Source organism: Etheostoma cragini, chromosome 6, assembly GCF_013103735.1.
Source record: "Etheostoma cragini isolate CJK2018 chromosome 6, CSU_Ecrag_1.0, whole genome shotgun sequence".
In the NCBI taxonomy this organism is placed as follows: Eukaryota; Metazoa; Chordata; class Actinopteri; order Perciformes; family Percidae; genus Etheostoma; species Etheostoma cragini.
Genome location: NC_048412.1, coordinates 27,189,828 through 27,199,827, shown reverse-complemented (window position 1 = coordinate 27,199,827; position 10,000 = coordinate 27,189,828). Strand labels below are relative to the sequence as shown.

General features: G+C 41.0%; 1 protein-coding gene across 3 annotated transcripts in view; it reads right to left on the bottom strand.

Annotated features, from left to right (window-relative positions):
* bbs9 (Bardet-Biedl syndrome 9) overlaps positions 1 to 10,000 on the bottom strand; it is a 155,021-nt gene that overhangs the window by 88,194 nt on the left and 56,827 nt on the right. The gene's annotated exons all lie outside the window — the stretch shown is intronic.

Here is a 10,000-nt window from a genome sequence, read left to right as displayed (position 1 = left end):
GTATTTTTTTAAAATAGATTAATGTATTCAGAGTAGTGTCTTTTGTTTCATTTCTTGTATTAATTACGTTAACTGTAGGATTTACTTATGATTTGTATTTTCAAATGTATGTCTGTGTGTGTGTAATGAAATGTTATGATGAGTATTGTCAAAGAAAAGATTGTAGGACCCGAGGAAGAACAGGTTTTAGTGTCTGCTGAAGCTAATATGGATCCAAATAAAACAAATTAAATAAAACAAACAATGGGCAGTTGAACTTGATGGTCACTTCCTCCCTCGACACTTCCACATACTGTATCTGTGACCTAGCTGACTGAGAATCTTCACAGATTGTATTTCCATAATACTGATGAAAAGGCATCAATAATTGGTACTTTTTTTAACATATCTGCACATAACAAAAAGCAGGACCCATTACAAAATGACTTTTTTTAAAACGTGGGCTTGGAAAATTCTCAAATTTGGGTAAAGCGGCTTTACATCTGACTGTATCTGCCACTCAAAACAAAAACAAACACACGCACACAAACGTTTTCCAGCCTGTGCCCAAAATCCATTAGGCACAGCTCTGAATGCAGATCTGTTTATATTGTTCCACTGTGTTACAGCCTGCCAACTTGTCCCATTGTGCACATGGTTTCCATACATACAGACCATGACACGCTCCATCCAGCTATATTTACAGCTGATTAAATAATGGAATAACACGCACACACTGGGTTCATTGTTGAAACGGCATTTCTTTAACGAACAGGAATGTATTCATCAAAAATCAGATGCATGTGGCAAATTTCCCTCGGTCACGTGGGCACATTGTGTGTGTGTTTGTGTTTGTGTGTAATACATGCTATAGTGTAATTTTATTCTCAGGGTTGTATCCTCTAAAGAGCTGCAGACAGAGTCCTGCTGGTTTAAAACAAAGAGTGAACAGTCTGAGCTGACCTGGGATCAGAATGGATGATTTCCTCAACATTGTGGTTTTTGTTTTTTTTTGTTAAATGGGACAGACCCGTGAAACTACTACAGACCTTGATTACCTTTGTCAATGCATTTTTCTGTTTTAAATGGAGAGATGGGAACCAACAGATTATTTGCAACGTTACGCCAACTTTATGTTAAATCACTTTAACAATTTCCTAATCTAATCCTCTTCACTTCATCTGTTTTTGTTTTTTTCACACTGGCTTTTTTCCCTTTCATCAGTACTTGATACCTTTTAGGTATCAACCAAAATAATCTAGTAAAGAATAGTATGGAAACTTCTTCAAATTATATCTATAATCAATCCTTTTTTTTCCCAGATTTAAAAAAAAACTATTGTTATGGTTTTGCTAGAAGCCAATCTTCGCAAACCTCCTTTGATTTAATGAAACACAAGACCGGCCCTGCAGCAGCGGAGTTGGCACTTCAGCGTGCCGAGATGTTTCAATTAACATGATAAGGATCAAATGACATATAAAAAAGTATTAAATTAGGTACTTTATATCAGTATAACATTAAGGATAACTGATTCTGGAATCAAAGCCCTATAAAGCATTTAAAGCCCTTAAACTCAAAGCGAGGACGATGTAGTTGATGGTTGCAATTTGTTTTTCTTTATTTTTATGTGTTCTTTACTGGCTGCTTATTTAATTTTAATCTAAACTTTTACTTTAAAATACACACTAAACTGAACAACTCCTTTAATGCAATAACTCCTCTTTTCACTCCAGTCACTGCCACTAGTGCAGACCAGAGCGTGGCAAATGGACGTTTTCAATCACCACTTCACTATGGTCTTTGGACTCATAACGTCATTGAAAGTGCACAAGTTTACAGTGTGTGGTTCGGCATGGCCGGCAGCTTCAAACTACACACGTTGTCTTGTGAGCTGCAAAGTTGATTTCATTTACTCTATGGCCAAACAAAAGCTTCCCACGACCAAAGCAGAATGCAAACAGCACCCTGCTGCGGTTTTGTATGTTACAGTGAAAACTTCTGTGCCAGAGAAACCAGTCGAGGAGATTTAAAACCACAACACAAAGCGAAAGAAGACCTATGACACCAAGCGGAATGAAGTGAGATACAGGACTCACCCGTGGTCTTTACCAGGGCAGTTCACGATGATGGTGAGCCACAAGTTTCCCAGGTCAGGGGTGTAATATTAGGCCTGGACTGTTGGCACTGAACTATCAGACTGTTTAATTAAAGCTGCAGGGAAAACAGCCTCTAGTCTATAATCTCTGCTTGTCTAATCTCCTCCCAGCGTGACAGCTTTCCAACATGGATGAGTTATTAAATCTCTGCTTGGTGCCCGGCAACAGGACACAACGAGAAATGATGTGGTAAGCATGGTGGGAAACTCTGTCTGAATACATTCACTGGTTAAAACTCGGCTTTGAATATTTTGGCAGGACACGTGATAACTGGAGCACAGCAGGAGCTCACTGATGAGTACTGAAGGAAATCAACTTATTGTTAAATGTTCTTTTTGTTTGCATTTCCTCCTGCTTTTCATCTGCTCTTTACATTTAGCAGTTCACTCAATGTCTACATACATAGTTTCATTAATTCTTAATTCACTTCCGCTGTATTCTGTTTTGAATTAGTGCCTTGTCCTTGTGTTGTGTCATGTCATTGTTTCCTCCTGTGCTTCATTTCTTCCACTGATTAAGCTGCTATTTTTTTGTATACTTACATTTTTACTCTTAAACTGCTTCTTTATGTCATTGATTTGTCTCTAATCTTCTTTAAAAAAATGTCATAAACAGTACAGTATTTTTTATCCCACTTACACTCTCTTTCCTTGCCCTCACTGTCCTTTGTTTCTTTTGCCTTTGCCTTGTCTTTCGTCTGTCCTCTGCGGTGTGATCAAGAGCTCGGATCACTCTGTCATTTGCAGGGCAGACAGCAGTCACATGAAAGCAGATCAATAGGAAACAAAACAGACAATAAAAGTCACATTTTTTTCTATGACTCTTTTAGCTGTGGGATCAGAAGACAGGAAGGAAATGGGGAAAAAGGAGGGGCACCTTTACGACTCTCCCTCCATCTGCCTGATTCAGATCTTTCTTTTCATATTACTTCTATCTACAGTCCTCTATCTTAAAATTATCATTTCTTTCTCTTTCATCTCTGTGAATCCCCTCTTTCTGCTTCACAGAATTTTTTTTAGCATCATCTCTTTGAATCCCAACCCTTAATTCTTGTGATACAAAGAGAGGAAGACACATCTTTGTATTTCCATCGCTTCTCTTTTTTTTTGCATCATCTGCCCTGCATCATAAACAGAGATGCATTGTCTTTCCATCCCTTTCTTCCATTGTTTTACTTTTTTTTTTGCCTTTGTACTTGTCTTTTCTGTTTCTTAATTTGTTTCTTGCCATGTCTTTGTATATCCATCTGTCACTGTCGTATTCACTTCTCTCCTCTCTATTTCCATCACTTCATGTCATCTTTCTGCATGCTTTCATATTTGGATTATCCCAAATTCTTTCTTTGTATTTCTATGTCTGTCGTCTCTTTGTTTCACTTCAATCAGTCTATGTCTTCTATCTTCCTCTTCCCTTCGCCCTCTGATCCCCTCCCACACCGACCACATCCATATGTTAATAATAAAGCCTCCTCTAGCTCCACCACATCTATGAGGGAATCCTCTGGCAGGTCATCGATGTCTGTCTGATAAAGAACAGTACAGATGCTTCATGCCTCTCCTCCCTCTGTGATTGTTTTTACACGACTTTCATACTACAGCTTATGTCTTGTCCAAAAAATCTGGCCTGACCCTCCTGGAACCGATGTGGATTGTGTGCTATCCAGCCCGCAACCGCTGTGGCATTTAATGAGCCTGAACCTGATTAAAATCTGGAGAAGATAAATAAAAAGAAACTGATCCTGATCAAGCCTGAGGGAATTGAGGAGAAATTAGAGCCAGACTGGGCTGAAACCCGTCTGGTGTTCAGGGCGGGGCTGATTTGGTTTGGGCTGTCAACCAAAGCTCTATCACAGAACAGTTATCTGATCCTACTGATATTACAAGGTTTAGCAATGCTTCATCTGAAACAGTTTACTTGAAACAGACATTTTGACAAATGCTACCTGGAAAATAATGAAATATGCCATTTCAACACTGGCCGCTTTTCATTTGCACATGTTTTGCTCACCAAAAAAAGTTAAGTGAAGCAGAGAAATAGATTCAAAGAAAAATAGGAAACTCAAAGACTAATACGTTCAAATAATATCCTATTTGCAGATTGACTAACCTCATGGTGGTTAAATGAATAAGTGGAGAAACCATAGTTAAAAAAAAAAAAAAAATCGGATGAAGCCTTTTTAAAGACTCTAGTGGTACTATTCAAAAGTACAACTACTCTCCCTACAAAAACTATAGCAAACAACCCCCAAGCAACATCTTTAGGAGTTATACAGGTAGGGTTTGCTTTGCTGTGGTTTCTCATCTGAGGAAACACACACACACACACACACACACACACACACACACACACACACACACACACACACACCATTGAGTGTCAGTCAGTTGAATGAAAGACAGCCATTCAGCGATAAGACAGACAGTCACATAAACAGACTGTCTGAGAGAAAACAAACCAGACCACCATCACTCCTCTGTGCTCCATTCAGCCTCGAGAGGGGTCTCAGTGTGTGAGCGTGTGTGTGTGAGAGAGAGAGAGAGAGAGAGAGAGAGAGAGAGAGAGAGAGAGAGAGAGAGAGAGAGAGAGCAGTGATGGGTGTAAATGTGTGTGTACCTGGGGTGAAACATGTCCTGGGGGAAGTAAATGATTGAGAGAGCGAGAGAGAGCAGGAGGGAAGGAGGGAGGGAAGGAGGATGTTTCCCGGCTCCCGTCGGTCCTTTAATCTGATACACAAACATGCAGAGCACCTAAGAGCCTGCCATTCACACCTGACACACACACACACACACACACACACACACAAACTTTCTCTACATGAAAACACACTTGTTAATGTGCAAACACACCACCAGTCAACTGTGACAAGAGTACATGCGCAGACACAAGCAGCGGGCTGGTCATCTTAAGATATGCACACTTTCAGAACCTGGATCCATGCACTTGAGGTGTGAAAAGTTACAATATCGATGCCAATACTATACCTTAATGTCGGCACCAAAATTATACTTTTTTTAAATACTGTACTTTGAGTTTCACTCTTTTCTACTGAACAAACTAAGATGAACTACTTATGTTCATCAGTGTCTGTCTCAATACAAAGCAACTTAACAACAACCTTACCTATTAAACTTAAAATATGAAAGTGAACAGGACTAAGAATCGTATGAGGCATTTGGTATTGGATAGACTAGATGCCAAAGACACATTTCAATGAGTACTCAAAAAGTATTAAGATTTGATACCCAACCACAGTGCACTAGCCCTAATCCTTATGGTCATTAAGTTCCTATTAACCTACAGATCTGGGACCTAAATTGGATCAGGTTCAAATTATAATCAGCATCCAGTAAGGGTTTTGTTGGGTTGATGCAGGTTTGTGTCATGTCATGTGCGGATTCAACCGGATTTTCTATCATCTTTCTCAATATGTGCTTTGTCAAAATCATTACAGAAGAAAATTGTGTTGTATTTGTTATTTTGTGAAGTAACAGTCTGCTGCAGAAACAGTTTTTCTCTCCCTCTTTCTCTTTGGGTATCCTCCCATTTCCAGTTATCCTCCGTTTTATTCCGACTGGTCACGGATCAGGTCTCTTTTGCTGAAAATGTATTTCTGCACGTCAGTTTAGAGTAGGTTTTCAATGAGTCTGTTTTGGATTTGGTCCAAATGTTTGGACCCTTAAAGACCTCTCTAGTGCACATGCAAACACAGAAAAAAAAAGTAATTGCAGACATAATCTGCTAAAATGCTTGCACATATATACACAAACATACAGTATTTAAACACTGATGTCCACACAGTCTGCATGCATGCAGACACATGCCATCACACACGTGTAACACAAAATATACTGAATTATGATCATACACATAGATGAACACAGTCATGAATGTGAAAACACGGAGTACACTTTAAATACACATACTTGAAATGCACACTTCCTTATGCACTCTTAGATACACATACATAGACACAAGGGGTGAGAGGCCCAACTGTTAATGGTGGTGGTCCTGCGCTCCACAGTGGGATCTGTGTTTAGCCATGTTTAGAGCTCCATTTGGGACCAGATAAATCAAGCTGCTGTCTACCAGAAGCCTCCATTAGGGGCCCTGCGAGGCCCCTGGACGGCCTGTCAGTCACCCCGTCAGTCAGCAAGCTGCCCTCTTCCAACGTTTGAACTCATAATTACAGGGAGACTTGGCTCGGCCCGGTCCAGCTCCCGAGGCCCCCCGCCCGCCAATTCCCAGACGTCAATGCTAGCTAGCCCAACGCTAACACTAATACCAACAAACGACGGACGTTTCACCTCCAGAGGAAACAGCACCGGGGAAAATATTTATGGAAAGCCTCCCGCCCTTTGTTCTGCCCCCTTTGGCCTCTCTTTATCCATTTGCACAGACTCCATTCAGGGATTTTAGTTCTTATTTCTTTGAGTGACAGTCCTGGGCTTCCCCCCTTGAATTTGGAGAGGTTAGTTAGCCGTGGAGCACTAGCGCCAGGCTAACCTCTGGCTGCCACAGATTAATCAAACACCAGTTAGAGGGGAGAGTGTAAAACACAGGGGCTGCGATGACTGATGCCTTTTTAAGCAGTGACGGGGGGTGGGGGGGGGGGGGGGGGGTGGTGGAGGAAAAAACACCTCCGACCTGGACAGAAGACAAGAAAACTCAAAGTAGAGCTGCAAATCAACACCAATGAGCCAAACAAACTGATGAATTTTTGTACATAGCTGGTTTGTCTTCTCTACCAGTCCCCTAACAAACAATCATTCATGGGTCTCACTCCATTCCCCAACTCATCAATCATATTTGGCTGGTCAAACGGTTCAAACAGAGGGTGTATTTTGGAAATCAGTCACCGTGGTCGGCAGATGAAAAAGTTCCCTGCGCTTACACGTACACACATATGAAGTCAGACGTGGCTTGCTAGCTCTCAGGAATTCATGAATAAAATATATGCTCGTAAAGGCAGCATGAACAATGGAAATATTATCCGCGGCTGCATAAATGCACAGCCGACCACAGAGTATTCTCACAGGGAGCTTGTTTCTCTTATCTCTGACGGCTCGTCGGCGATAGCCGGCCGCTGCATGTGGAGACACACACCGCTAACGAGGGGGAAATCCAACCCCCCCAATCACCTAAGATTGATGCAGAAAATGTACCCAGCAGACATTCCTCCGGGCCGAAATGAAAGAGGGGCCTGGTTCACCAGCATTCCTGATTGGCCACACATTCCGTTACCATTCTGACAGTGTGATTGCTGGCATGGAGCCGTGGCTTCATGAAGGGAAACACCCACAAAATGTTTCCTTTTTTTAAGTTTTTAAAAAAAATAACCTATGAGCTGATATTGATCAGTAAGAAACATTACGGTGGGGGAGAAGGGAATATTGTCCTAGCTTCTTACATCAAGACTACTGAAGTATGTCTGAGAAAGATGTTCAACGTGAAACCAATAAAGACAAGAAGCTAAAAGGTGCACTTGTTTGTAATTGAGTAACTGTTAAATGGTTTCCATTCCATCCATCTCCATGTCAAAAGGAAGAAAAAGAAACCAAAAAACTGAATGGCTTGACTTGAAAAAACTGAAATAAGAAAATAAACTTAAAAAGAAAAATGAATGAATAGTTGGGAAGGAAGAAAACATTCTGGGAAAGCCAGAAAACAAAAAAAAACACACAAAAATGTGATAGAAATGAAAAGCAAATCCACATAGAGAGATGAAAGCAGAAAAACGGGCCCGTAAATCATCAAATTAAAAGCATATTTGGTTTTAGGATTATCCAACTCCCATGTCAACCTTCTTAAATGAGGATGTGATGCATCCTCATGAAATCCGTCCAGTTGCAGAAGCCAAACTGCTGAGCTGGCCCCGGCCTCAGCAGCAGGACTTCTAATACCGATATGAATTATTAATTTGACGCATTCATCACTGTTCCGACCAGCCGTCGATAGCCTCCATTATGGCGGGTGTGTATACATTACAGAGTGTATAGTGTGTCAGAAACTTCCCGCATGCGAGCCACTGGATGTCGGGAAGAGAGGAAGACGGAGAGAGACAGAGAGAGAGAGACAGAGCGAAAGAACGGATGATGGACAGGAGTGACAGCAGAAAGCATTAGCTCGAGGAGGCAGAGTCATGATATCAGAGCTAGATATCAGGCTGAGTGAAAGAGCTGGAGTAGCATTTTGGCAGGTAAGTCACACTGCACATCGGGAGTCAGGAAACACAAAAGTTTGAAGTGTTAAACAAAGTTTTATAGCGAAAAATTTAATAATGCAGTAATTTATACTGAAGTACTTTAGGTATGAGGGTAATCATTCATTTAGCATTAGGGTCCAAAAAGTTGCTCTGTGCCAAACGCCACTCTCAAGGGTCAATATCTCTACTGTAAATACCACCGGATGTCACTCTTTTCGACCGGATGTCTGCTACCTTCCGCTTTCTTTGTGTTGTAACTTTAAACTCCGGTGGATTTCTGAGGACTATGGTTACCTGGTCCTCAGGTCTCTGCAAGCTAAATCCAGACAGCTAAATCCAGAAAGCTAGCTACGCTATCTGTCTAATCTGAGGTTTCTCTTGCACAACTAAAACACTTGAACGTACACGTGTTCCCCCAAAACAAGTTCCTTTTGCCCATGACTAATGTGATTGGTTTAAAGAAATTCCTATAAACCAAAGCACGTTTCTCTCCCATCCCGGAGTACTGTGTTGGCCAGCCAGACCATCCTCCAAAGACCTTCCTCCTGTGGCAAGATCATAGTATTTGGTATATTGTAAAATTATTTGAACATGTACCGTTGATCAATTGTCAGTTAGCAGTGGTTTCACAGTTATTTTGAATAGTTGTTAAGCGTGAACAGAACTCATTCTCTTGAGTTTACTTAGATTATTACTTAATGTCATATTGAATAGTTTTTACTGAGGCTTGTATCCCTCAAACTCCTAAGACTTGTTAGCTAATAAATGATCAATGAAATGAGGAGCTATGGTTCTTCTGTTGGGGTCCAACTGTAAGCGGTTAGTCTCCAACCCTCACACAACACAACGCAGAGACCACCATCACAGCAATAAAACAGAGACGTTATTAACTGTACACAAATGAAAAGAAGTAAACATCCGTTACACGTGCAATGTTGGAAAATAGAATTGAAGCGTTATTAAAAGAATTTAGATTACGGCTCCACCTGAGACGGAGCCTGCAAGACAGTTGCATATTGTGGGTTAAAAAAAAGAGTGACAACGCGTCTGAAACACTCGCGGTTGAGACACCAGGTTAGTTTTCAGTGGTTTAACTATAGAGATTAGGTTTTACAATGTATTGAAACTACTTTTTTTTTTCTTTGTCTTGCATGCCTAAAAAAACATTCCTGATGAAGTTTGATTGCTATAAATGCTGCTGATTAAACTGTTAAGGTGGTAGACATTAAACAAAGAGAGGATATTAACATTTAAGGCAGACGAGTTTATAACAGGCTCCCTGATGGCTTGCAGCCAACATGACGTGAACACAGTTTATTTTGGTTAGAATGGCATTAAAGAAGTTCAACAAGCTCATTAATTCCCTCTCATTGAAGTCTGAAAGTTGCTGTGCATTAATGCATTGTTAGAGCAGCGTGCTGGACAGAGAGTGTCTCTGATCACAGAGAGCTAAACAGTGACGTACTGACAGCTTCAACAGCTAATGAAGAGATGATGTCACGCCGCCTCGCTACGCTAACGAGAAGCTAATGGACGGTGGAGCAGATGACCGCCAACTCAGCCTCTAAAGTAAACAGCAGGGGAAAGGAACCATCACTTTCCACACACACACACACACACACACACACACACACACACACACACACACACACACACACACACA